Below are 6,241 nucleotides of genomic sequence, written 5' to 3' on the forward strand. Positions count from 1 at the left end.
AAACCCGAGTTAGAGTCCCCACAGGAAGGAGCAGGATGCTCCCAGGTCCTCAGCATGCACGGAAAGAATCTGGACCGGGTCTTTTCTGAACAACCTTCTCATCGGAATGGATAAAAAACAACAACCTCAGAACAATTCTCTGAAATCATTGCTACCCCGGTGATCATCTTTACCTGAAAGGGCTGATGGTTGGCACACGTCTTGAGAAACCTCTTGAACCGTTGTATGAAATGTTTAAAACATGATCACCTCAAAGTGAATGTAATTCAGACCTGTATGCAGAGAAATGCCCTAAGAAAACACAAGTTCCTTCTTTGGTTGATATTTGGACCACTGATGAGCCATCAAGCATTGTCCAAAAACGACAATACTCATCCAACCTGCTAGTCTCCTCCTCTTTGTGTGTTTTTTTAAAGTATTTAGAGTTCCTGGTACACCCTGTAGGTCGTTTCAACATGCACAGGTTCTTCTGAATTTGAAGCCTTTCAGCCAAAATCTCAAAAAGGCAGTACAGAGGAACATTTCTATGTTGTTCAGAGCAGATGTTCCTGTGGTTTCATCCTCGTCTGCTGCTGTCTCAAACTTTTTTCTCTTCCAGAACAGATGTTCCAGGGATTTGGAGTTTAGCTGTTTTCATGGCAGTCCCAACTGCCCTTAAGGGTGGATATGGGGTGTCTGGGGGTGACAAATGGGCAAACCTGTATACCAAATATCAAGGTTGTAGACCTCAGTAAACCCATTAAGCAAAAATGTCCATGCACGTTTTTTTCTACAGGCATGCTGCAGGTAAGTAAGCTGAGGTGAGATGCAGGCATGTTGAATGGGTCATTTCTTTGAACCTGTGCAATGGACTCATTAGTGCTGTTCACGTGATGAGTGCAGGCTGCTATCGTGCAGCCTGAGTGTAGTTTGTGTGGACATCCTTCAGGCACTTCTAGCAGATGTTTTCAGTGTTTCTGTGCCTCCTTCCACTTAGATCCAGACAGTTTAACTCTAGACATGTCTTTAATAAGGTCAAACGTCTCGAAACTATAGATGTCTGGTCTTGTTTAACAGAAAAGTTGGATTATAAATTACGCCAACGCAAGATGGCGTGGTGCAAATGTTTTCAGCGCTCACACTGAACGAGTCCCTTAACCCTTGTGCTATCTTAGGCACTTTAACGTTGGGAGTTGGGTCATCTAGACCCACTAGACAGTGCTCTGTACCTTTTTTCTTCAATGATTTGTGATCTTCACTGGTGTCCATGGATTACATGAAATCTTTCCACCTTTATCCACCTTTGTCATGGTAGGGAGAACACCTCAATGGAAGGGTGGGGTCATCTAAGATAGCACAAGGGTTAAATGTAAAATGTGCAGACAGGCCTGGCCAGCAGAGCTCTCCTCCTAACAAGCAGCGAATATTTTGTTACCTAATGAAAGACTTAGCCTGATCAACTTCTCATATTTTCAGAAAGTATAGAAAATGATTTGCTTGGACATTCAGTTGATCATTAATATCAGTTTAACTTGTGGTGCAGCAGATTTGAATGAACCGAGCTCCTCTGGTCATGTTTGTATCTGCTTAAAACAATTGAGTCAACTTCTAACCCAAGGATGTCAAGAATGGCTACAGGTCCTTCTGTGGAAACACTTCACACCCCGACAACTGTCCATGTTTTTACAATTGACAGAGATCACAGAGATCCTTTTTGTTGTGCCCGTCCACCTGCCCCTCCCCGCTCCCACCCAAACAAACGTTGCACACAGGCACATAGGGCCCCGGGAACTGGATGGGTGGGTTATGCTGGCGGGGCTCACTGGGGGTGTCTCTCTTTGGGGCCGCGTCGGCACCCGCCCTCCATTACACTTTTACTCGCATATCAGACACCCTGATTCATCTAGGGCCTTGTGGGGATGGTCTGGTGGAGGGGGGCACGGTGAAACATCCGTGCTCATCTTTCACTGGTCCCCCCCACAATTTTAGCTTCCACTTTAGACACACACACTGCATGTTAGCAGCACACACACAACAAATACTCACCACTCACAGAGAGACCCCGGGGTGGGGGGGCTCTACTGCTTGGCAGCGGTGGGCCCCCCCCACACTGGACCCCTCGTATTTTACCTGCAGCAGTAGAGCTGTCCTGTGACCTGAGGGCCCAAATGCCGGGTTTGCCTATGCCTCCCGGCGCCGGGTTGGGTGGGTGGTCCCCCCTCCTGGGCTGTTTGGGTCCCGTCGCCGGGGGTGCTCCTGGCTTGGGGTCTCTCCCCCCCTCTCCAGGTCTGGCTGGTCGGGTTGGGGAGGATCTGGTCCCTTTTATGAACTCACGGTTCATTTCGGCAGCATGCATGTATCTCCACCCCCACGTGCACGTGGACGTGCACACTGCTCCCTGTCTGCTTCATCCCTCCTCCTAACCCACAGTGTATTGATGGACAGATGTCTTCCACTCATCTTTTTTGCACTTAAACAGTTCTTGTTCATGTTTGAACACCCTCACTTTGCCATTTTATGTGAGAGTTCTCTAGAGAGATCAGGGATGGTTCTTTCTTTTATTCCTACTTCCTAATTTTGATTAACTGTGCTCCAGATCCGATTGAAGAAAATGTGGTGGAATAGTGTAGAAGATCCCAACAGAATCAACTTTTTTTTAATCTTTGTCAAAAATGACATTAAAAAAATCCTGGCCTTATTGTTCCCTTGACCACATTTACATACAAGCTGAGCACACATGACTTTTCCCCATGTTAGTGTCACTAGAACAGCCAAATGCAGCAGGTTTATTACATCAGCAAAAATTCCACAAAGCTAAATCAGGGCCAGGCAGGCAGGGGTCAATAACAGGCATAAGATCAACAGAGGAGAGACAGGATGGTCAAAATACAGGCGAGAGTCGGGGCAGGCGGCAGGCAAACAGAGACAGATAGAGGGTCAGGAAATAGAAGATCAGGTCCAAATACACCGCTTGGTAAGGAAGGCAGAAGGGCACAATTCAATTTAATTTGATTTCTATGGCCCAACATTACAACAACAGTCGTCTCAATGGGCTTCATACCAGTAATTGTATAATAAACATGAAATCATAAAGAACATGAAGTCATAGAAATCAATAGGTAAATTCTAAACCAAAATAAACAGACTAAACTAAACTGGGCAACCTTGCCCTTAGAGAAGGAAAAACTCCTAAAAAAACATGTCAGAAAAAAAAGAAGACACAACAGGGGTGCCCACATGAAGGAGGGATCCTCCCCCAGGACGGACAGGTGATTTACCAGAACTCTTAGAGAGAATTAGCTTATCTAACTCTACAACTACATGTTTAAATAGTCCAATCAGATGAGCTTCATCCAGATGAGTGGGGAACAACACTTAGCACTGAGTAAAGCTCAGTGCTTAAGTCTGCTGTGATGAACGAATGAGTCAGGTGTGGCTGGGAGATGTAGTGTGGCTATAACTCTGGGGACGGCTCCCGTCAATGACCAGAGGGGGGGACAGAGTTCTGACCTCTGACAGTTAGTTAATGAGAGATTGTCTGGGATGCTGTAGGTGTGCTGGAGATGATGGGAAAGAGCAACGAGATTCTCTTAACACCAACTCAAGGTGATAGAAACAGCCAGTAGAGGAACAGAATTACGAATTGGAGTTTATTCTACCCAACTCTGTGGTTCTGAATATAAGCAGGAGGGATAGAAGACGTGTTAGGTTTTGGTAGGTGGACCCATAATCCCACTGACCCCTAATTTAACAGAAGACTCATACATACACCTTTTAGCCTGAAAAACATTTTGTATTTTAATGTCAATTTAGTATTTAAAATCAAAACTATTTGTAAAAATTGGGGGGAGGGGGGCATTTTTAGAAGACTGGGTCACATGTAAAATTTGTGTGACCTTTTACCACGTGAGTGAGTGGCATGTTGCTCTTTTCTGAAGCCAGCCTTCAGGGGTCATTTGAGGAACAGCAACTTTGGTGCTTTCTGGTTGACTTAAAATATAGGCTTTGGTTGAAGCAACAGGCCCAAATTCAGTGACAAACGTGTCAAAGGTCTGAGAAGGGTCACAAAAAGACCAGAGGACTGTTGCTCTGATAAACAGAAGGTGGGTCACGATAATCCACAGAGACAAACTTCAGCTGTCTCAGCAGAAGATCAGCTTTTGTCTTTTCTTTACAAAACGTCTTTGTTTGAGGAACTTTGACACATTTTCTTCTTAGGGGTTGAAAAAAGCTCCTTCATGTTGATAAATAGATTCCAAAAATGTCCTGACAGCTATTTGTTTTAGATCCACCCTAAAAGAAGACTAAGGTCCCGCTGCAAACACATCACTTCAGTCAGAGTCTGTCTGCATCAAAACGTAGCAGAATAGTCACAATAAAAACGTTTTGATTTCCAAAAGCGATGATCAGAAAATCATTCTGGAACGCTCCATCTCGCCCCAGAGTCATAAAATCAATTTAATAAACAAACATTAAACAAAAACAAAACCAGACGGACTGAAACCATCCGAGTCTGCAGAATCGAACCGCCCTTGAGATTCAGTGGAACTTTAAATCTAAGGCTATATCTGAAATCAATAGAATCCAATTTTTTGTTTCCACTGTCATTTGAGAAGGTCTCCGAATCTCACAATAGAGGAGGAAACCAGGTTTTGCTTACATCTGGAGGACGGTAGTCTTCTACCTTTCAGACCGGACCGTACAGGTTATTTAACTCCACCTTTATGAAACCATTATTTAACGGAAATTCATGTAACACATTACACAAGTTTTCAGTTAGCTTATATGAAAAGGACCTCACCTAGAAACACAAGGTGCTGGCTTTTTACTCATTTCATCTTAAGACAGTTTCCTCACTCCAGAATGCTTTTCTGAGTCAGAAAAGAACCTTTTTCAGATAAATAAATGATTAAAAATTGATGGCAACGTAGAGCACAGTGAAGCAGCTGACAGCCGGCGGTTACACGTGTGCTGTCAATGTGATGGTCTTTCACATGGCTCATGAAGTGGCTCATTACGCTGGAATGTACCTTTAACACTCCTTCTGAAATGGCAGCATGAAAGATCACACAAAACAGAGCGATTATGATCTTTAAAGGTGTGAAAAACCCTGGAGCATGAGAAGAGGCAGCAGCTGGCTCAGAACATCTACCTGCACACAGACAGATGAAAAATACAGGAAAATTAGGATGATTGACGGGTTTTGGGAATCCACATAGTACAGTGTACATCACACATGAGGAATTCCTCTCATTAGGGCTTTGGCAGCTACTGTTCAGGGATTCTCAGACCAAGACTTAGACTGAGCCAGGGATGCGTCATCAGATGGCAGTTACAGAAAAAGAGTCTACGTAACATCACGTGCAGGAACACTAGTCCAGTCCAACTTCAACAAAAGCGGATGAGAAAACGCCTTAGGCATAAACTAAGTGGAAGAAAGTGAAAAGATGAAGCCGACAAAACCTAACGTTTACTTTCACAAAAGACATGTGCAGGGCTCGTCTCTCCTTACAAAACATCCTTAAGTAAGAAACTATTTGTGGTTAGAGTGGATTCACTCATGCATTCTTCAGATGCTAAAGCTGTGGCTGTAAACAGAAAACAGACAGAATGTGGTTTAATGTACTCAGTTTCTGTGTGAGGATCACATCAGTGTGAAATTCTCTATGGCGACAACTCTGCCAAAACTGACAATGACCTCAGAACTAAAGCAGTGATAGAGTCAAACTGAAAAGGGTTAATGGAGGGGTTGGTTAAGTTCTGCTGTAAGGGCTGCTGGGTATAAAACCAGTTTTAGAAAAAGAATGAAGGTTTAAGACGAGGGATATAATGATTCATTTTACCAACAATTTGATTCCTATCATGATTTGTGTTTGCTGATACGATTCATGGCCAATACTGGTTCATTTTGAACAACCTGATTTAATCCGATTCACTGACCTAGAATGGATCCAGATCATCTTCATCCAAACTTCCAGCAGTGAGACTCAGACAGAAATTCCTGCTACACAACAGATAAGTTTTCCAGATTCTTGGATTTCTTCCAGATCATCAGGTGGAAAAATCTGTGTCCAAACCAACAAGTAAACTAGAATGAATGTCAAATCCATTCACATGTTAGTTTCCTAAAGTTCACCACTGTTGTTTTTCCACATCCAAAGAATCCAAAGGGAACATTCTTAGAACATTCTAGACACTGGATGGTCACATGACTTTATTCAAAGTCTGTTCACACATTGATGGACTGATCCGTGTTTGATGA

This window comes from Oryzias latipes, chromosome 24 (genome assembly GCF_053564925.1).
Source record: "Oryzias latipes strain Hd-rR chromosome 24, Olatipes_Hd-rR_3.1".
NCBI lineage: Eukaryota > Metazoa > Chordata > Actinopteri > Beloniformes > Adrianichthyidae > Oryzias > Oryzias latipes.